Genomic DNA, 21,531 nt, shown 5'->3' with positions numbered 1-21,531 from the left:
CTCTTGCAAATGCTGAGCCCCAAACGTCATACTTGTAGCATAACAACAATTTCTGAATGCAGCAAAAAGTTCACTCCTCATGATTTTGAAAGTCCAGCTACAAGTTTGGGCTCTAAGCCCTCGACATTCGCCAACGACCATACCACGCTGAATACATCGGTTCTCGTCCGATCACCGAAATTAAGCAGCGTCGGGCGCGGTTAGTACTTAGATGGGGGACCGCTTGGGAACACCGCGTGTTGTTGGCATCGTCCACAACTTTTTTTTATAGCTCGAACAAATTTTTGAAAATATTATTCAGTCAAATTCCGAATTAATTATTATTTTAATTTTCCCCTTTCCCGACTACTTGCCGTCTTGTCGTTCAGACTTATATATTAAAATAGAAACTTTTCTTGCCTTCATTGGCCGACTCTTGCAAATGCTGAGCCCCAAACGTCATACTTGTAGCATAACAACAATTTCTGAATGCAGCAAAAAGTTCACTCCTCATGATTTTGAAATTCCAGCTACAAGTTTGGGCTCTAAGCACTCGACATTCGCCAACGACCATACCACGCTGAATACATCGGTTCTCGTCCGATCACCGAAATTAAGCAGCGTCGGGCGCGGTTAGTACTTAGATGGGGGACCGCTTGGGAACACCGCGTGTTGTTGGCATCGTCCACAACTTTTTTTTATAGCTCGAACAAATTTTTGAAAATATTATTCAGTCAAATTCCGTATTAATTATTATTTTAATTTTCCCCTTTCCCGACTACTTGCCGTCTTGTCGTTCAGACTTATATATTAAAATAGAAACTTTTCTTGCCTTCATTGGCCGACTCTTGCAAATGCTGAGCCCCAAACGTCATACTTGTAGTATAACAACAATTTCTGAATGCAGCAAAAAGTTCACTCCTCATGATTTTGAAATTCCAGCTACAAGTTTGGGCTCTAAGCACTCGACATTCGCCAACGACCATACCACGCTGAATACATCGGTTCTCGTCCGATCACCGAAATTAAGCAGCGTCGGGCGCGGTTAGTACTTAGATGGGGGACCGCTTGGGAACACCGCGTGTTGTTGGCATCGTCCACAACTTTTTTTTATAGCTCGAACAAATTTTTGAAAATATTATTCAGTCAAATTCCGAATTAATTATTATTTTAATTTTCCCCTTTCCCGACTACTTGCCGTCTTGTCGTTCAGACTTATATATTAAAATAGAAACTTTTCTTGCCTTCATTGGCCGACTCTTGCAAATGCTGAGCCCCAAACGTCATACTTGTAGCATAACAACAATTTCTGAATGCAGCAAAAAGTTCACTCCTCATGATTTTGAAATTCCAGCTACAAGTTTGGGCTCTAAGCACTCGACATTCGCCAACGACCATACCACGCTGAATACATCGGTTCTCGTCCGATCACCGAAATTAAGCAGCGTCGGGCGCGGTTAGTACTTAGATGGGGGACCGCTTGGGAACACCGCGTGTTGTTGGCATCGTCCACAACTTTTTTTTATAGCTCGAACAAATTTTTGAAAATATTATTCAGTCAAATTCCGTATTAATTATTATTTTAATTTTCCCCTTTCCCGACTACTTGCCGTCTTGTCGTTCAGACTTATATATTAAAATAGAAACTTTTCTTGCCTTCATTGGCCGACTCTTGCAAATGCTGAGCCCCAAACGTCATACTTGTAGCATAACAACAATTTCTGAATGCAGCAAAAAGTTCACTCCTCATGATTTTGAAAGTCCAGCTACAAGTTTGGGCTCTAAGCCCTCGACATTCGCCAACGACCATACCACGCTGAATACATCGGTTCTCGTCCGATCACCGAAATTAAGCAGCGTCGGGCGCGGTTAGTACTTAGATGGGGGACCGCTTGGGAACACCGCGTGTTGTTGGCATCGTCCACAACTTTTTTTTATAGCTCGAACAAATTTTTGAAAATATTATTCAGTCAAATTCCGTATTAATTATTATTTTAATTTTCCCCTTTCCCGACTACATGCCGTCTTGTCGTTCAGACTTATATATTAAAATAGAAACTTTTCTTGCCTTCATTGGCCGACTCTTGCAAATGCTGAGCCCCAAACGTCATACTTGTAGCATAACAACAATTTCTGAATGCAGCAAAAAGTTCACTCCTCATGATTTTGAAAGTCCAGCTACAAGTTTGGGCTCTAAGCCCTCGACATTCGCCAACGACCATACCACGCTGAATACATCGGTTCTCGTCCGATCACCGAAATTAAGCAGCGTCGGGCGCGGTTAGTACTTAGATGGGGGACCGCTTGGGAACACCGCGTGTTGTTGGCATCGTCCACAACTTTTTTTTATAGCTCGAACAAATTTTTGAAAATATTATTCAGTCAAATTCCGTATTAATTATTATTTTAATTTTCCCCTTTCCCGACTACTTGCCGTCTTGTCGTTCAGACTTATATATTAAAATAGAAACTTTTCTTGCCTTCATTGGCCGACTCTTGCAAATGCTGAGCCCCAAACGTCATACTTGTAGCATAACAACAATTTCTGAATGCAGCAAAAAGTTCACTCCTCATGATTTTGAAATTCCAGCTACAAGTTTGGGCTCTAAGCACTCGACATTCGCCAACGACCATACCACGCTGAATACATCGGTTCTCGTCCGATCACCGAAATTAAGCAGCGTCGGGCGCGGTTAGTACTTAGATGGGGGACCGCTTGGGAACACCGCGTGTTGTTGGCATCGTCCACAACTTTTTTTTAACGTCAAATTCCGTATTAATTATTATTTTAATTTTCCCCTTTCCCGACTACTTGCCGTCTTGTCGTTCAGACTTATATATTAAAATAGAAACTTTTCTTGCCTTCATTGGCCGACTCTTGCAAATGCTGAGCCCCAAACGTCATACTTGTAGCATAACAACAATTTCTGAATGCAGCAAAAAGTTCACTCCTCATGATTTTGAAATTCCAGCTACAAGTTTGGGCTCTAAGCACTCGACATTCGCCAACGACCATACCACGCTGAATACATCGGTTCTCGTCCGATCACCGAAATTAAGCAGCGTCGGGCGCGGTTAGTACTTAGATGGGGGACCGCTTGGGAACACCGCGTGTTGTTGGCATCGTCCACAACTTTTTTTTATAGCTCGAACAAATTTTTGAAAATATTATTCAGTCAAATTCCGTATTAATTATTATTTTAATTTTCCCCTTTCCCGACTACTTGCCGTCTTGTCGTTCAGACTTATATATTAAAATAGAAACTTTTCTTGCCTTCATTGGCCGACTCTTGCAAATGCTGAGCCCCAAACGTCATACTTGTAGCATAACAACAATTTCTGAATGCAGCAAAAAGTTCACTCCTCATGATTTTGAAATTCCAGCTACAAGTTTGGGCTCTAAGCACTCGACATTCGCCAACGACCATACCACGCTGAATACATCGGTTCTCGTCCGATCACCGAAATTAAGCAGCGTCGGGCGCGGTTAGTACTTAGATGGGGGACCGCTTGGGAACACCGCGTGTTGTTGGCATCGTCCACAACTTTTTTTTATAGCTCGAACAAATTTTTGAAAATATTATTCAGTCAAATTCCGGATTAATTATTATTTTAATTTTCCCCTTTCCCGACTACTTGCCGTCTTGTCGTTCAGACTTATATATTAAAATAGAAACTTTTCTTGCCTTCATTGGCCGACTCTTGCAAATGCTGAGCCCCAAACGTCATACTTGTAGCATAACAACAATTTCTGAATGCAGCAAAAAGTTCACTCCTCATGATTTTGAAATTCCAGCTACAAGTTTGGGCTCTAAGCACTCGACATTCGCCAACGACCATACCACGCTGAATACATCGGTTCTCGTCCGATCACCGAAATTAAGCAGCGTCGGGCGCGGTTAGTACTTAGATGGGGGACCGCTTGGGAACACCGCGTGTTGTTGGCATCGTCCACAACTTTTTTTTATAGCTCGAACAAATTTTTGAAAATATTATTCAGTCAAATTCCGTATTAATTATTATTTTAATTTTCCCCTTTCCCGACTACTTGCCGTCTTGTCGTTCAGACTTATATATTAAAATAGAAACTTTTCTTGCCTTCATTGGCCGACTCTTGCAAATGCTGAGCCCCAAACGTCATACTTGTAGCATAACAACAATTTCTGAATGCAGCAAAAAGTTCACTCCTCATGATTTTGAAAGTCCAGCTACAAGTTTGGGCTCTAAGCCCTCGACATTCGCCAACGACCATACCACGCTGAATACATCGGTTCTCGTCCGATCACCGAAATTAAGCAGCGTCGGGCGCGGTTAGTACTTAGATGGGGGACCGCTTGGGAACACCGCGTGTTGTTGGCATCGTCCACAACTTTTTTTTATAGCTCGAACAAATTTTTGAAAATATTATTCAGTCAAATTCCGTATTAATTATTATTTTAATTTTCCCCTTTCCCGACTACTTGCCGTCTTGTCGTTCAGACTTATATATTAAAATAGAAACTTTTCTTGCCTTCATTGGCCGACTCTTGCAAATGCTGAGCCCCAAACGTCATACTTGTAGCATAACAACAATTTCTGAATGCAGCAAAAAGTTCACTCCTCATGATTTTGAAATTCCAGCTACAAGTTTGGGCTCTAAGCACTCGACATTCGCCAACGACCATACCACGCTGAATACATCGGTTCTCGTCCGATCACCGAAATTAAGCAGCGTCGGGCGCGGTTAGTACTTAGATGGGGGACCGCTTGGGAACACCGCGTGTTGTTGGCATCGTCCACAACTTTTTTTTATAGCTCGAACAAATTTTTGAAAATATTATTCAGTCAAATTCCGGATTAATTATTATTTTAATTTTCCCCTTTCCCGACTACTTGCCGTCTTGTCGTTCAGACTTATATATTAAAATAGAAACTTTTCTTGCCTTCATTGGCCGACTCTTGCAAATGCTGAGCCCCAAACGTCATACTTGTAGCATAACAACAATTTCTGAATGCAGCAAAAAGTTCACTCCTCATGATTTTGAAATTCCAGCTACAAGTTTGGGCTCTAAGCACTCGACATTCGCCAACGACCATACCACGCTGAATACATCGGTTCTCGTCCGATCACCGAAATTAAGCAGCGTCGGGCGCGGTTAGTACTTAGATGGGGGACCGCTTGGGAACACCGCGTGTTGTTGGCATCGTCCACAACTTTTTTTTATAGCTCGAACAAATTTTTGAAAATATTATTCAGTCTGTTCACACAAGAAGTGTATCCGACAGTCGCCATCCAACCGCCATGTAACTCCGGAACCAGTACACGGAACATGTACTGAAATTTCACCACACGTATACTAATACACTTGTAGGTACCCTTGTAATGTACTCTGAAAAAATGAAATAGATGAAAAATAACCTTCAAGCTAGCAAAACGTGTTTTTCTTTAAAACCTAAAATAAATTTGTGCAGAGCAGAAACGCTCCCCCAACGACGATTCATTCTAAAGAACTTCACCTGGAAGCCCTGCGGACGCCCTACTACATCATTTGGTCCTTCGAGCCGGATACTTCTACAACGTTTGGCATATCCAGTTCGCCCCAGCAAGCATTGGTGGATCTGCAAGAAAAGGTTCCAGGAACAGCCATAAATTCGAACAAGATAAGTAGCAGTGCACCTACCTCAACTTGTCCATTGCCAAATTTCCGGCAACTCCAGTTAATTAATTCTTTTGTGTGTCTGAACATATTTTTTTTCGCTTCACATTGTCCGTGGTTAAAGCGAGGGGCAATTGTATTTAAAAAATTCAACAAAAAAAACTCGCAGATAAAATATTGTTCGTGGCCATTAAGGCGTCTAAAAAGTGATAAATATTGAAAGAAATAAAACAGAAAGTGACTCCGATAAGGTCGCCATATTGGTGTCTGTACATATATATATACATATATGTACAAGTGCATACCCAAATATTTAACCGATCGCCATATTGATGTACGCAAGTACATCCAGACATATCTGCACACATAGGCTTTCGCTCCGTTGAACAACAAGTGTGTGCGCTTCTCCATTCCAACCTTCACCAAAGAATCACACACTAAATACATATATAAAAACACACAATTCTAATTGGTATTTAATTAAATAAAACCACACTGTGCAAATTCACCTGCATGTATACACACACACATCCTATTATATGTGTATCGTTTGTTATTTTTCCTCCACAGCAGCTTCAATATTAATTTATATATTTATTTTTACCAATTAATTGGCAAGTGTGAAACGTAAACAAACAACAAGGTTGTAAAGTGTCAAGATCGGTTTTCGATAAACTGATTCTGTGAAACTTTTATATTTTGTATGTTTCCACCTTGCCATTGAGCTGCGTTTACTTAATAAAATACAAACATATACATTACTTTTTCTTATTCTTATAAAAAATTTATAAAACATAATTATAAGTTAAGACGTTTCCAAGTTGCGTATTAAATCGAATATCCGTGCGATTTTTTATTAAAATAACAATTTATCACAAGTAATTCTATGACAAAGAACCTTTTCGTTGAGCTGCGTTTAGAATAAACGTGCTTCTTCTTGAGCTCAACCATCAATAAGCAATAAGCGATAAGCATCATTTTTTTTTTGCGCGATCCGTTTCCACCACACGGCCGCTTTGTCAAAAGAGAATAAATCCTTTTCTCTGGTGTTTCAATAAAGAAATAATTAGATTTTTTCTCAATTAAAGGAAACTAAATAAGAATCAATTTGGTAAATTATTAGTAAAATAATTAATTTAACAAAATTTTCCGATTTCGTTGGACTCAATAGTGCACACCATTTCGGTCATTCCATTTTATTCTGATATCTCGATTCCATCGTTCCTGTGCCATTTCTTATTCCGTTTTCTCTCTGCTGATTCAAATTATTTGTATTTGATCACATTTCACCTGGTTAGTACAATTTTTGGCTCTGTGAAGAGCCTAGTATGCCAATCGGTGGTGATCAAAACAGCCAAAAACGACTCACAGCACCGTCCGTCAAGGAGTCAAAGCGACCTTTAACCTCACCTAGAGCAGTTTTCGGGAAACTCAAGGTCGAGAGTACCAGCACAACCGTCCGCAAGACTGTGAGTCCGATTCCAACGAGAGATATTACCCCAAAAATTACCCGTTCGACTACGCAAAAAATGCAGAAGTCAAGCGAAATGGCACTGAACGACTTCGTTTCTATAACTGACCGACTAGGCCAGTTTGAAGTGAAGATCAATGACGCAGCGGACAGTGACGTGTCACTGTTCACTCTCCAAGTCCGACGAGATCAGATTAAGACTTTATGGGAAAAGGTAGAACGCGAGTACGAGTTATGTTCCAAAGCTCTCAACCAAGGCGCTTGCAGCAGCAGTGACCTGGTGGCTATGCAAGCTAAATATGATTACTCGTACTCCGTTTACGAGCGATGTGCGGCTCAACTAAGCGAAAAAATAGAAAGATCCACGGCGTTAAATAGACAAGCTGAGCAACCCCCCTCCAACTTCTCCATGTCCAGGGGTTGCAGTCTCCCGCCATGCGACACTGAAGTTTTCAGTGGGGATTACCTACGCTGGCCTACTTTCCGAGACTTGTTTACAGCTGTTTATATTAACAATCCAAGATTGACGCCGGTGGAAAAATTGTTCCATCTTAATTCCAAAACCAGCGGCGAAGCTAGAGCAATTGTCTCCAAGTCCCCGCTCACGAATGACGGCTTTCAGTCAGCGTGGGCGAGCCTGACGGAGAGATTTGAGAATAAGCGACTATTAGTCAATAGTCAATTGAAAATTCTTTTCAATCTCCCCTCAGCAACACAAGAGTCTGGAGCCGCCCTTAAAGAGCTTCAGGGCACAATCCAGGGATGTTTAACGGCTCTCGACTTGTCCAGGGTGAGCACCGAAAATTGGGATTGTCTGCTAATTTTCTTGTGCTCCTCTAAATTGCCTAAGCTCACGCTGTCGTTATGGGAACAATCGCTCCACGATAAGGCAGAGATCCCTCAATGGTCCGAGATGAATTTATTTCTGATCGACCGATATCGCACCTTGGAGGCGATAGAAGATGTACGACCTACCGCACATACGCCACTCCAGTCCAAACCCACAAGAAAAGAGTCCAACCACCTGAGAACCTTCGAAGCAACAGTGACTGCAAAGCCACAGCACTGCAAATTGTGTCAGAAGGAAAACCATCCCGTGCGTCTATGCTCGCGTTTTCTACAAATGTCCGTACCCGAGAGAGTTTCCGTCATTAAGCAACAAAAGCTGTGCTTAAACTGCTTCGCCAGACAGCACCAGTTGAAAGACTGCACTAGCGCACATAGTTGTTTCACGTGCAAGGGACGTCACAACACGCTACTCCACCGTGACAGACCCCAGGTGCCCTCAGCTTCCACAACACCAATAGTTTTGAACCCTCCTTCACCAATACAGTCCACTGCTACTTCAACCCAAGCTACCGTTCAAAACTATTTTTCCGCAAACTCACATGGTGTTCTCCTCGGCACGGCTGTCATCCAAGTGTGTCATTTGGGCACAAAGTATACAGCCCGGGCATTAATCGACTCTGGGTCTGAAGCGACCTTTATTTCAGAGCGATTGTTCAAAAGGGTTAAACTTCCTTATCAACCCGTCGACGCACAGGTCTCCGGTTTGAATCAAGCCATTTCGGCTCAACCTCAAAAACTTTGCCATTTTAATATTGGCTCTCCTATAAAGCCCAGGGTTCATATTGAAACCTCGGCTTATGTTCTTCCAAAGCTGGCAGGCAATTTGCCCTCCTACACCATCCCCCAAACTGCTTTGGAAGAACTTCCAAAATTACACTTGGCCGATCCCTCTTTCTATAGGAGCTCACAGATAGACGTGCTTCTCGGCGCCGATATCCTCCCATCCATATTGTTAGGTGGCTCCTATCCCAACATATGTGGCACTCTCCTTGGTCAAGAAACGATTTTCGGCTGGATCCTTACAGGCCCCGTTTCTAAGACCAGTGCCAAATTTGTCGCATCCTTTTCGACTCAAGTCTCGCTGAATCCAAATGCGAGCTTGGATAAACTGCTCACAAAATTTTGGGAGGTGGAGGATATTCCAGTTAAGCTGGAAAAGGAATCCGACCTTTTTTGTGAGCGCAATTTTCAAAAAACCACTAAAAGGGATAAAAACGGCAGATACTTGGTCACACTGCCATTCAAGAATTCCGATCACATCCAGTTAGGCCATTCAAGGTCCATCGCACTAGCTCAATTTCTACGAAATGAGAATCGTCTGGCAAAAAATGCCCCCCTTAAGGAGCAGTACGATGCGGTGATCCAGGAATATCTGGACTTAGGTCACATGCGACAAGTCCCTCCAAGCAATGGTTCAGATAACTTTTATCTACCACACCATGCTGTTCACAAGCCTGACAGCACCACGACCAAGCTCCGCGTAGTATTTAACGCCTCCCACCCGTCATCGAATGGTAAAGGTCTGAACGACGTGCTACATGCAGGGCCCGTTCTGCAATCCGACTTAACCATTCAAATTCTAAGATGGCGTTTCTTCCGATATGTGTTCAATGCCGATATCACAAAAATGTATCGGCAAATACTTGTGCATCCCAACCACACGTCCTATCAGAGAATTCTGTTCCGAACAAAGGACAACGAGCTTCGTGACTTCGAACTCAGCACAGTCACGTTTGGAGTTAACTGTGCCCCCTTTTTGGCAATCCGGGTACTACATCAGCTATCTGATGACGTTCGTTCGCTCTATCCCTTAGCAAGTCATATTATCGCAAACAATATGTATGTCGACGATGTACTAGCGGGAGCCCATTCCAAATCAATAGCAGATCAAGCAATTGCAGAACTCCGCAAGGCCCTTGAATCTGCCGGGTTTCCCTTGCGAAAATGGACATCCAATGAAAAGGACTTGCTAAGAGCGATTCCCAAGGACCACTTGCTTCACGCCGACTTTTTAGAGATCGAGGAAGCCTGTTCGGCAAAGACTCTCGGGATCAGATGGAAAGCTGACACCGATCAGTTCTTTTTCGCTCCATCCGAGCTAACAGCCAAACAGTCCGTCTCCAAACGTGAAGTCCTTTCACAGATTGCCAAACTGTTCGACCCAGCAGGTTGGCTGGGTCCAGTCATTATCCAGGCAAAAATATTCATGCAGGAGATCTGGCTCCAAGAACTGGGCTGGGACGATCCGCTACCTGAGAGTCTTCTCATTAAGTGGAATTTATTTCTGCAAGAGTTTCCAGGCCTTAGTGCGATTCGCATCCCTAGATGGGTCGAATTCCGCCCACAGGGGACTATCCAATACCATGGGTTTTGTGACGCTTCGCAGCGTGCATATGGGGCCGCCATTTACGTGCGCACTGAGATACAAGATCGCATCTCAGTACATCTCCTAACAGCGAAAACGAGGGTCGCTCCGGTCAAGACGATATCCTTGCCACGACTAGAGCTGTGCGGAGCAGCACTTCTGTCCGAGTTATCCGCTGCACTCAGTCCCCAGCTACCTTCCGCTGGCGGCGACTGGTTCTATTGGACAGATTCCACAATTGTGCTAGCTTGGCTTAATAAGCCACCATGCGCCTGGACTACCTTTGTAGCAAACAGAGTCGCAAAAATTACTCAGGCCACCGACTCCAATAAATGGTCCCATGTACGATCCGAGTACAATCCAGCGGACCTAGCGAGCAGAGGTGCCCCACCACACGCGTTAGTCAACAATGAGCTGTGGTGGCACGGGCCAGAATGGTTACGCCTACCTCAGAACCAATGGCCCATTCCTTCTGATCCCCTCCCAGATACGACAATAGAGCAACGTACGATTAAGGTAAACCTCGTAAACACGGCTTCCTCATTTTCTTTCCTCGAGCGCTTCTCCAAGTTCGATCGAGCCCTGCGAGTGTTAGCCTACATCTATCGCTTCTTCAAGCGTTGCAAACGATTGTCGCTCCCGTCAACTATTGAAATTGACAGCAACGAGATTTCTTATGCACAAGAAAAACTCATTCTCCTGACCCAGAGACAAGCATACTCGTCAGAGTACACTTGCTTGAGCACGAAAAAACAGCTCACTTCCAGCAAAATCCTTAATTTGAACCCCTTTTTAGATGGTAAGGGAATTATTCGAGCATGTGGTCGTGTAAGAGCGGCCGAAGCACTCGGCTACGATGAGCGGCATCCAATCATACTGCCATACACATGTGCATATTCGCGTCTCTTGACCGCTTTCACCCATCTTATATCCTTGCATGGAGGCAACCAGCTCATGATGCGTTTAATACGATCACAGTACTGGATTCCAAAGCTGAAGGTGTTGGTCAAATCCACAATTCATTCCTGCAAAATCTGCGTCATCCGAAAAAAGAAATTGCAAACGCAGCTCATGGGCGACTTGCCTGTGGAGAGAGTCACATTCTCTCGACCGTTCACTCACACAGGAGTCGATTTTGCAGGCCCCTTCGATGTAAAAAATTACACAGGTCGAGCCTGTCTTATTACGAAAGGCTACGTGTGCGTCTTTGTGTGCTTCAGCACCAAAGCCATCCACCTAGAAGCTACATCTGACCTGACCACAGAAAGATTCCTAGCGGCATTTGCGAGATTTGTGGCACGACGAGGGTGCCCAAGTCAAATGCATTCCGACAACGGCAAAACCTTCGTCGGAGCGGCAAAAGTCCTCTCGCGCGATTTTGTAGAAGCGCTTAAGACTCAACTCCAGGCCACTTACAGTCTCCAGAAACTGTCCTGGCACTTCAACCCTCCTAGTGCACCGCATATGGGTGGCCTGTGGGAGGCAGGTGTAAAGAGTTTCAAAAATCTATTTTATAAATCTACATCGACCTCCAAATACACCTTCGAAGAGCTTTCCACGCTCCTATCCAAAGTTGAAGCATGCCTGAATTCAAGACCGATATCTCCATTGTCGGAAGATCCTACTGATCTCCTAGCTCTGACTCCCGGTCATTTTCTAGTCGGGGGTCCTCTACTTTCCGCCACAGAGCCAGAGATCAAGGAAAACGCCGCGTCCATCATCAACCGCTGGCAGCGCTTGAAGGCTTTGCAACAACAGTTCTGTCTCCGTTGGAAACATGAGTATCTTTTAGAGTTAAACAAAAGAAACAAATGGCAAACTCCAACGCGAGACTTACAACGGGGCGATCTAGTCATTATTAAAGAAGATAATCTTCCAGTTAATGACTGGCGTCTAGGTCGAATCCAAACGACCTATCCTGGCGACGACCAAAGAGTCCGAGTGGTCGACGTCTTAACAGCCCGAGGTGTCTCCAAAAGACCCATCTCTAAGCTGATCCTGCTCCCGATAGAATCTAGTCTCCATTTTCCATCCAGTAAAATTTCCAGTAAAGACTAGAATCCTAGATCCATAGGTCTGCGGACCATCCGTATAAAGCCGCATCAGTAATGTCTACTATGTTTTTTTTTCACATTCTTCACGTAACAGCACGATGTCTCCACGCCAACAACATGGCCGATCCAAGAGCCGACCGGCAACGGAATCGTTCCGATGCCGAGTATGCCGAGGAGTCCACGCGCTGCGCAAGTGCCAGCGGTTCATGCGGCTGTCTCCAGAGAAGAGACTCCGAGCAGTTCTCGTTAATAAATACTGCCCAAACCGCAAAGCCGCAAGGACAAGTGCCGCAAGTGCCAGGGCGACCATCACACCTTGCTTCATTTGCAAGAAGCGCGTCGCATGCCATCTCCAGAGCGATCCCAGACAAGGCGCACCACTGGCCCAAAACACGGTCTTTGGGTGGATATTGTCCGGCTCCTGTGCTCAATAGTCGGAACAGAGCCACGTCCCTCTCCCTTTTTCTTTTGCAATACTGCAAGGCGGGCGGCATGTTCACACAAGAAGTGTATCCGACAGTCGCCATCCAACCGCCATGTAACTCCGGAACCAGTACACGGAACATGTACTGAAATTTCACCACACGTATACTAATACACTTGTAGGTACCCTTGTATTGTACTCTGAAAAAATGAAATAGATGAAAAATAACCTTCAAGCTAGCAAAACGTGTTTTTCTTTAAAACCTAAAATAAATTTGTGCAGAGCAGAAACGCTCCCCCAACGACGATTCATTCTAAAGAACTTCACCTGGAAGCCCTGCGGACGCCCTACTACATCACAGTCAAATTCCGTATTAATTATTATTTTAATTTTCCCCTTTCCCGACTACTTGCCGTCTTGTCGTTCAGACTTATATATTAAAATAGAAACTTTTCTTGCCTTCATTGGCCGACTCTTGCAAATGCTGAGCCCCAAACGTCATACTTGTAGCATAACAACAATTTCTGAATGCAGCAAAAAGTTCACTCCTCATGATTTTGAAATTCCAGCTACAAGTTTGGGCTCTAAGCACTCGACATTCGCCAACGACCATACCACGCTGAATACATCGGTTCTCGTCCGATCACCGAAATTAAGCAGCGTCGGGCGCGGTTAGTACTTAGATGGGGGACCGCTTGGGAACACCGCGTGTTGTTGGCATCGTCCACAACTTTTTTTTATAGCTCGAACAAATTTTTGAAAATATTATTCAGTCAAATTCCGTATTAATTATTATTTTAATTTTCCCCTTTCCCGACTACTTGCCGTCTTGTCGTTCAGACTTATATATTAAAATAGAAACTTTTCTTGCCTTCATTGGCCGACTCTTGCAAATGCTGAGCCCCAAACGTCATACTTGTAGCATAACAACAATTTCTGAATGCAGCAAAAAGTTCACTCCTCATGATTTTGAAAGTCCAGCTACAAGTTTGGGCTCTAAGCCCTCGACATTCGCCAACGACCATACCACGCTGAATACATCGGTTCTCGTCCGATCACCGAAATTAAGCAGCGTCGGGCGCGGTTAGTACTTAGATGGGGGACCGCTTGGGAACACCGCGTGTTGTTGGCATCGTCCACAACTTTTTTTTATAGCTCGAACAAATTTTTGAAAATATTATTCAGTCAAATTCCGAATTAATTATTATTTTAATTTTCCCCTTTCCCGACTACTTGCCGTCTTGTCGTTCAGACTTATATATTAAAATAGAAACTTTTCTTGCCTTCATTGGCCGACTCTTGCAAATGCTGAGCCCCAAACGTCATACTTGTAGCATAACAACAATTTCTGAATGCAGCAAAAAGTTCACTCCTCATGATTTTGAAATTCCAGCTACAAGTTTGGGCTCTAAGCACTCGACATTCGCCAACGACCATACCACGCTGAATACATCGGTTCTCGTCCGATCACCGAAATTAAGCAGCGTCGGGCGCGGTTAGTACTTAGATGGGGGACCGCTTGGGAACACCGCGTGTTGTTGGCATCCCTTAATATTCTTTTATTGCTCATTACTCAAACAAATTGTATATTCAGTTGTTTAATTTTTTTTGAAAGAATATAAATCTTATACACAATATTCCAATTTCTTTTCCGTTGCTTTACACCTTATCGTTTGCCGTATCTGCTTTAAATTTGGCTTATGTAAAAAAATTTAGATTGGATATATTTAATTTGTTATTAAATGTATAACTTTAAAATGGAATGTTTAGAAACTAGTGTACAACAAAATAAATAAACAAAAACAGTTTTGCAATTTTGCCTAACGTAGTTTCGAACCCGGGTACACTCAGTATGAAAGCCAGTCACGTCATAGGCATGAATTAAGTTATAATAAAATATCAAATATATGAACAAATATGGCATATATACATAGAAAGTAAATGAAAACAAAAAATTAAAAATCTTTATCAAATTTTATAAACATTAAGAAACATTATTGCTATATGCTGCCCTACGGAGCGTTGGCTCTTGATACCTTAACATACTGGAGTTTCTAGTATTAATTATTTTCTATCACGTTTAGAATAAATACTTTCCTGTATTTAATTTAAAATCCCATTACAAAAGAAAAAATTATTTTGAAAAATAAATATAATTTTATAAAAATATTGCTTACACAAACCTCCCCGACGGGGAATTGAACCCCGGTCTCCCGCGTGACAGGCGGGGATACTAACCACTATACTATCGAGGATTGATGACAACGGGTGATTAAAACTTGATTTTGTGCTGAATGCTATGGTGACTGCTAGGGCATTTGATACATTTGGTACTTAGAGAATTAAAGTTCTATAAATAGACTAGGAATCACTTGCCATGTCCAATTGCTGCCATCTGTTGCGGGCTATTTTTAGCAGTATTGGCAAATTTTTTATGGTTTTCGCTGCGCTGCACGTTTTGCGATTATTTATGACATTACAAAACGCACGAAAGTAATGGATGTTCATTAAACACAATGAATGTCATGCAGCCGACTCCCCTAGATGCACACATAGTATATGGATGTACATATGTGCAGTCACAACCCTCTTTGCACAGCTAGCTCTTGAGATGGCCCATTAGTCACCCTATTTTTCAGTTCAGAAAAAAAAAAAAATTAAAATTTTGTTGCCCGTTGTGAGCGAATTTGCACACATGTAATGAATATTTACCATTACAAGCCAACATTTCTTGATTACAAAAGCAAAAGGAACTGAGCGAAGGGCGAAAAAATATAAACGACAGCCTGACTAATGTGCAATACATATGTATGTGTGGTACATATATGCATATGAAGGATATAGAATATATTAGAAATATTTATATTCATTTTTGTTTTAGGGAAATAAATAAAGAAAGTCTCTCAAGTTTGGGACGCTTACCCAAACAATACAATTGAAATTTAAAAGAATAAAAAATTATTGGTGGATAACAAAAGGAATATACCTAACATATGATTTTTAATAATAATTTTTCAAATTTATAAATTTAGGCAAACGTCTTATGGATGACAAATAATGTAAATTAATACTTAAAAAAAAAAAAATAAAACACCTAATAGATTATTTATAGTAATATAATTTAAAATGCTTAAATATAATAAAGTAACTAATAGATGATAAAGACAATACATAATAAATAATTTATAAAAATATTAATTAAAATTTATAAGTTAAAGAAAATGCTAAATAGGGATAAATAATAATGTTATTTTAAAATTATAGATTGTTAATATTCAATGTTAATATTCATTGATTTATCTTCAGTACATTTACGCAATACTTTTAGCTACTTACAGCCTTTTTAAAACAAATTTTATGTTTATCCAAAAACATCACTAGCTTATCTGAAGAATGTCCGCAAAGTGCATAAATCAGTCACTTGGCCCTTCCGACAAATGTTCTGTAAAATTTATAAAAAAAAGGGAAAAAAATTCGTGTAAATTCTTAGAAAAAGGCAGCCATCTATTACAGTGTTCCAGGATCTCTATCTAAGCCATTCCCAACATTCGAACCAACTAAATATTTTACTGGCTTCGTGTCTAATTCAAAGAGTTTTCTTTCTCTTCTACCCGCACCCTAAATAGGTAAAGCAGAGGCGTGGGCGTGCACAGGGGGCGTTGATATGGGCGGGTCAGTTGACGCTATTGTTTTCATAAGTTCCTGTTATTGTTATTGTTGTTGTTGTTGCTGTTGCAGTTGTTGTTTTGGCATGTTTATTGCACTGTCAACGACAATGCATGAAAACTTTTAGTTAGCCAAGTTAGTGACTGTGCCTCGAATGTTGGTGACAAACCCGCATCGCCCCTCTGCGCGCTTCTCAGTTATACTTTTTTTTTAACATCGACCGTAACTGTTAATGTGTTTGAAGTCAAATTGTTTTCAGTCACGTGACCGGCAACAGCAGCAACAACAAAAACAACAACTGTGAACAGCAACAGCAACAGCAACAACTATATTCATGATTAATCAGTTGCATTTAAATATGTATTACGTATATTGCCTGGGCGGGACTGTCGTCCCACGACTGCAGCCAGTTTGGGTGTCTCCTTATTTTCGGATCCTTCCAACTAATTTGTGTGTTGACTTTTGTTTCGCCAAGCTTCGCTGCACATTTCGGGACAACAGATGGGCCCCCGCCACGGGTCATCGCCATGATTAACATTCAACATTCAACATTTAACATTCAAGCTACAACTTCATTTTATGGCGCTGGACAACAAATCGCCGTGCGTTAATTATATTTAATAACCAGGCGCATAACAACAGCTGGCCAAGTTTTTAGCGTGTATCGCCTTAACTATGCCCCATAAATGTTTAATGGCCTAAACACTTAACGTGCGCCGTGAGTCGCCAACTGCAATTGGCAGCTAGCAAAAGCAACTATACGCAAGTATAAGAGCCTTTTTTTCAGACAATTCAATTTGGTTTTAGTTGAAAGCATAAATATTTATAGAAGTTTAACTAAAGATATAATAAGCCTAAAAAATAAATTTAAAAAACATGTAAATAAAATGAAGTAAATAACTTAATATTTTAAAAATAATTCTAATTAATCTTTTTTCTCTCTTTAAAAATATTTAACGTGTCTAAACAGAATCAAAAACTTTATTTGTGCTTAATTTTGTTCTGTTCAATCAGTAATATTTAAAAAAATAAACTATAAAGTAAGAGGTTCTAGTCGGGAGCTCCCGACTAGGGGATACCCTGAACCCTCTTCTTCCAACATCAAATGCATATATATATATATATTATATTTTAGAAGCTATATGTCAAGTTTGGTGACTCTAGCTCTTATTATTTACCAAAATTGCCCAAAAAACAGGATATCGATATCGATTTGTATCGATTGCTTGGAAACGGAGGAAGTTATCGATTATCGGAGCACCTACATCTTAAATTTCATCTAAAATTTCTCTAGCTCAAATAGGTTCTGAGATCCTTGCGTTCATACGGACGGACGGACGGGCGGACAGACAGATGGACATGGCTAGATCGACTCGGCTATTGGTGCTGATCAAGAATATATATACTTTACGGAGATGCCTTCTGCCTGTTACATACATTTGCATTATGCACAAATACAATATACCCTTATACCCATTTTTAATCGGTTCAGGGTATAAAAAGATAAACGGTACTCCGAAGATTAAATACCCTTGCAGACCGAACCTTTTCATAATACTCATAATGTTTGCTCGTATCTGAGAAGCACAGGGAAAATAGTTAATGCCGCGTATGGTTAAGACATCTTGAAAAAGTTTTCCATCCATGAACCTCATTTTATATAGTGGCCCGATGTAAATAAGAATTTGCATAAATGTATTTTGTTTATTATTATTAAGATTAACTATAATGCATTAATATTATAAATAATACTATAAAAAAAAGAGAGCGCTAGCGAGCCTTCAGCTCAACTTCAAAATAATTTCTTTCTAATTTGTAAGATGTAAGGAGCATAGTATATACTTATAAAAGCCGAGTTTGGGAATAAATTTGTTCTTAATAAGCAAAAATTTGTTCATACAATGACCTACTTTTGGACCCCTCTCGACATATGTACTGCCTGGAATAGAAAGACGGACTTCCCTCAAATTTCTGAGAGACTAAAAGACTGGCTTGCTTAGAAACAAACAGACGGACAAACGGAAGAACAGACGGACACGGCTAAAGCAATTTGTCTATTGATGCTTATCCAGTATACATATACTTTATAGGGTCGGATTTGTCTTCTGTGCGTTACACATTCCATGACATTATTGTCTCTATAAAGGTATTACAAGATGATAATGATGATGAATAAGTCAGGAAATAACTCTCTCCGGTTGAGGATTTACTTAGCTAACATATTATTCCAGCTGCCTCTTTTCATTGTTAGCTCTAATGAAGAAAGCCTAGCTTCCTCTTTTAGGTTTAATAGATCTTAGTTATTTACTATAGATAAGCCTGATTTTCACTTTAAATAAAAGGCACTTAACCAGCTTCAAATGCTGTTTTTTTTTCGCCTACTTCCCATTGGTTCCTTTATAAATATAGAGTGTGCTGTCCAAATAGAGATCATTCTCGACAAATTGCAATTTGGATGTTTTTTATACGATTTTTATTTTTCGAAAAAAACCACAAAATGGTTTTCATTTGCTCGTTTTGGATGCGCTTTTTAATTTAATTTTCGTAGGCCGCGATGCACTTGAAACCGCTTTGCGCAGACCAAGAGACACACACACACACACACACACACACAACACTCACATAAACACACGTGTCGGGGCTTACAAAAGCGCAGTCGAGCTGGCGAGCATCCAATACGTTAAAACCGAAAACTCAAACTCAAACCACATTGCGCCCGCTTTCATGCGCTTCGTTTAGCAAAGTGGATGTTAAGTGTAATGCGATTTTTATGTAAATTTTCGCCGAAAAAAGAACGGAACACACCACACAAATACACACAGACAAAATGATGAGAGGCTGGCGGCGGCGGCGGCAACAGTTCACTGATGATTTCGTTGCCACGACCGACCACGGCCGACAACAGGCCGCACCCACTACTTCAGCGCAACAACCAGTCAGCCAGGCAGACGGGCTAACTGAATGGGCAACGGGCATCAATAAGCGCACAGACAAGTGCCAATGCCAATATGCCATATGGAGCTATGCCCGCCCCTTCCTACAGCACTTTGCCAAAACATCGTACACCGCAGTTCAATCTGCTCCGCCACACCCAATTGTAAACAATATTTACTTTTGAATTTATTATTTAGAAAGGAATTTTGTCATTAGTTTAGAGACCATCAGTACAACCGACAATTCTAGGCAGGAGCAACCCCGTCAGAATCGTGGTATTCAATTATAATCACAAAGTATCATAATTTTGTATCATCAACTGGCCTCTTAGTATTTGGGTAGAACGTCAGTCTACCACTACTAATGACAATTGTTTCGTGCCAAGCAGCAAGCATACCAACATGCCGGTGCTAAAACCAGTTGAGAATTGTTGGGCACAAAAAGTAGAAAAAAGAATATACGATCGCTGCGCGCACTGCATGAGCCAACAGTGCTCGAAAAAATAAAAAGCTATCTTATTTTGAATTCTTTATCGCTATTTTAAGAATACCTTCACAAATTAATAGCAATATTAGAAAATATTTAATACTTAAATTATTGAAAATAATTTTAAAAAAGTACTTCCCATACCGGGAATCGAACCCGGGCCTTCTGGGTGAAAGCCAGATATCCTAGCCACTAGACCATATGGGATACATAGATGGAAGTAGCATAAATCAGTTTTCTTATATTTATTGAATCACAACAAATTAAATTAGCCAAAGTTTTGGTTTTGTTGGTGCTGTATGTATTTTACGCCTACAGTGAACGTATTTTTCAAAAACTAAGTAATATATTGTTATAAAAATAACTTTCAAATTATAATTAAAATGACAACAAAACATAATTTTTTATTCACAATTGGAAATGAGCTGAATCCAATTCATATCATCTGAATGCATTGCGTTGTGCGTCATTCGTCACCATAAAAATGTTGTGATGAATAAATTTACTCTGCCAAAACTGCCGAAAAAATTTAAACAATAAAAATAACAATTCTACTTGTTTCCCATACCGGGAATTGAACCCGGGCCTTCCGGGTGAGAGCCGGATATCCTAACCACTAGACAATATGGGAGATGTGTGAATCGCAGCCAAACACCGGCTTTATATTTGCTATCAGCCAATACATTTTTTAAATCTTCTCAATAAGATATGCATATCATTATGTAATAAATAATATTGCACACTATTGTTAACTGATATTTAATTATTGCAGTGGACAAACGCAAAATCAATTTTCTTGTTCTTAATAAAACTTGCTACATTAATTAATATTTAAATTCAATGGTGCCTTAATTTTTATAGAGGCTTTCCACAGCTCAGAAAGTTAATACTCAATAGTAACATGTATTGTCATGAAACTCAAATGCCCGCTTAAGCAAAAGTTCGAGCACATCCCATATTGTCTAGTGGTTAGGATATCCGGCTCTCACCCGGAAGGCCCGGGTTCAATTCCCGGTATGGGAAGCACGAGCTAATTGTGTTTTATTCTCCCAGTAATAAATTAATAATTTGTGGCAATAATTTTTTGGTTTTTTTTTTTTTGACAGAATACATTTAGAATAGGGTAATCATGTATTTTTAAGTTTATTGATTTAATAAAACTCCCAAATTGTCTGAAATGAAAGGCAGTGCATTGAAATAAGTTATTTGGCAAACGGTTGATCAATCCCATATGGTCTAGTGGCTAGGATATCTGGCTTTCACCCAGAAGGCCCGGGTTCGATTCCCGGTATGGGAAGTAAAACATTTTTAGTTTCTAATGTGAGCACATTTTACAAAGTCCTGCAAAATATAAAAACATCTTTTTGGATGAATACTTTCAGTGAGCTCTGAGTGGGGTTGTTTGAATACTTTAGTGATTTTAGCAAATATAAAAAAGTGGAAATCACAGTTTTCCACCACAGTACTCTATAGCAGAGCAAGGTTTCGATCCTCGGACCTCTGGGTTATGGGCCCAGCACGCTTCCACTGCGCCACTCTGCTTGTTGGCTGCTTTGCAACTATTGTTCTATTAAACATAGTGACTGCGCACAAACCGCCAACTGAAAAGACTCTCTAAAGCAACTGAGTAGTATTTTGCTCTCTCTCACACACAAGTACACTGAGTG

The 21,531-nt window shown here is 41.0% G+C and overlaps 22 non-coding genes across 22 annotated transcripts; 18 read left to right on the top strand and 4 right to left on the bottom strand.

Moving 5' to 3' along the window:
• The first annotated feature begins 129 nt into the window (after positions 1-129).
• On the top strand, positions 130-248 carry LOC115766657. The gene has a single exon (XR_004018256.1). It is a non-coding gene; the product is annotated as a 5S ribosomal RNA (ribosomal RNA).
• Positions 249-541: 293 nt separating this feature from the next.
• LOC115766654 lies at positions 542-660 on the top strand. The gene has a single exon (XR_004018254.1). It is a non-coding gene; the product is annotated as a 5S ribosomal RNA (ribosomal RNA).
• A 293-nt stretch (positions 661-953) lies between these two features.
• On the top strand, positions 954-1,072 carry LOC115766653. Its single transcript, XR_004018253.1, has one exon. It is a non-coding gene; the product is annotated as a 5S ribosomal RNA (ribosomal RNA).
• A 293-nt stretch (positions 1,073-1,365) lies between these two features.
• On the top strand, positions 1,366-1,484 carry LOC115766652. The gene has a single exon (XR_004018252.1). It is a non-coding gene; the product is annotated as a 5S ribosomal RNA (ribosomal RNA).
• Positions 1,485-1,777: 293 nt separating this feature from the next.
• On the top strand, positions 1,778-1,896 carry LOC115766651. Its single transcript, XR_004018251.1, has one exon. It is a non-coding gene; the product is annotated as a 5S ribosomal RNA (ribosomal RNA).
• Positions 1,897-2,189: 293 nt separating this feature from the next.
• LOC115766650 lies at positions 2,190-2,308 on the top strand. The gene has a single exon (XR_004018250.1). It is a non-coding gene; the product is annotated as a 5S ribosomal RNA (ribosomal RNA).
• Positions 2,309-2,601: 293 nt separating this feature from the next.
• LOC115766649 lies at positions 2,602-2,720 on the top strand. The gene has a single exon (XR_004018249.1). It is a non-coding gene; the product is annotated as a 5S ribosomal RNA (ribosomal RNA).
• A 263-nt stretch (positions 2,721-2,983) lies between these two features.
• LOC115766648 lies at positions 2,984-3,102 on the top strand. Its single transcript, XR_004018248.1, has one exon. It is a non-coding gene; the product is annotated as a 5S ribosomal RNA (ribosomal RNA).
• A 293-nt stretch (positions 3,103-3,395) lies between these two features.
• LOC115766647 lies at positions 3,396-3,514 on the top strand. Its single transcript, XR_004018247.1, has one exon. It is a non-coding gene; the product is annotated as a 5S ribosomal RNA (ribosomal RNA).
• A 293-nt stretch (positions 3,515-3,807) lies between these two features.
• On the top strand, positions 3,808-3,926 carry LOC115766643. The gene has a single exon (XR_004018244.1). It is a non-coding gene; the product is annotated as a 5S ribosomal RNA (ribosomal RNA).
• A 293-nt stretch (positions 3,927-4,219) lies between these two features.
• On the top strand, positions 4,220-4,338 carry LOC115766631. Its single transcript, XR_004018233.1, has one exon. It is a non-coding gene; the product is annotated as a 5S ribosomal RNA (ribosomal RNA).
• A 293-nt stretch (positions 4,339-4,631) lies between these two features.
• Positions 4,632-4,750, top strand: LOC115766690. Its single transcript, XR_004018289.1, has one exon. It is a non-coding gene; the product is annotated as a 5S ribosomal RNA (ribosomal RNA).
• Positions 4,751-5,043: 293 nt separating this feature from the next.
• On the top strand, positions 5,044-5,162 carry LOC115766679. Its single transcript, XR_004018277.1, has one exon. It is a non-coding gene; the product is annotated as a 5S ribosomal RNA (ribosomal RNA).
• An 8,217-nt stretch (positions 5,163-13,379) lies between these two features.
• LOC115766667 lies at positions 13,380-13,498 on the top strand. Its single transcript, XR_004018266.1, has one exon. It is a non-coding gene; the product is annotated as a 5S ribosomal RNA (ribosomal RNA).
• Positions 13,499-13,791: 293 nt separating this feature from the next.
• LOC115766655 lies at positions 13,792-13,910 on the top strand. Its single transcript, XR_004018255.1, has one exon. It is a non-coding gene; the product is annotated as a 5S ribosomal RNA (ribosomal RNA).
• A 293-nt stretch (positions 13,911-14,203) lies between these two features.
• Positions 14,204-14,322, top strand: LOC115766625. The gene has a single exon (XR_004018227.1). It is a non-coding gene; the product is annotated as a 5S ribosomal RNA (ribosomal RNA).
• A 639-nt stretch (positions 14,323-14,961) lies between these two features.
• Positions 14,962-15,033, bottom strand: Trnad-guc. Its single transcript has one exon. It is a non-coding gene; the product is annotated as a tRNA-Asp (tRNA).
• A 4,966-nt stretch (positions 15,034-19,999) lies between these two features.
• On the bottom strand, positions 20,000-20,071 carry Trnae-uuc. The gene has a single exon. It is a non-coding gene; the product is annotated as a tRNA-Glu (tRNA).
• Positions 20,072-20,423: 352 nt separating this feature from the next.
• Positions 20,424-20,495, bottom strand: Trnae-cuc. Its single transcript has one exon. It is a non-coding gene; the product is annotated as a tRNA-Glu (tRNA).
• A 320-nt stretch (positions 20,496-20,815) lies between these two features.
• Trnae-cuc lies at positions 20,816-20,887 on the top strand. Its single transcript has one exon. It is a non-coding gene; the product is annotated as a tRNA-Glu (tRNA).
• Positions 20,888-21,089: 202 nt separating this feature from the next.
• Trnae-uuc lies at positions 21,090-21,161 on the top strand. Its single transcript has one exon. It is a non-coding gene; the product is annotated as a tRNA-Glu (tRNA).
• A 173-nt stretch (positions 21,162-21,334) lies between these two features.
• Positions 21,335-21,406, bottom strand: Trnam-cau. The gene has a single exon. It is a non-coding gene; the product is annotated as a tRNA-Met (tRNA).
• Between the last annotated feature and the right edge of the window lie 125 nt (positions 21,407-21,531).

Source organism: Drosophila novamexicana, unplaced genomic scaffold, assembly GCF_003285875.2.
Source record: "Drosophila novamexicana strain 15010-1031.04,08,12 unplaced genomic scaffold, DnovRS2.1 tig00001209-arrow-arrow-pilon, whole genome shotgun sequence".
Classification (NCBI taxonomy): Eukaryota; Metazoa; Arthropoda; class Insecta; order Diptera; family Drosophilidae; genus Drosophila; species Drosophila novamexicana.
Note: the sequence above shows the minus strand (reverse complement) of the source record. Positions and strands in the feature narration are given on the sequence as shown.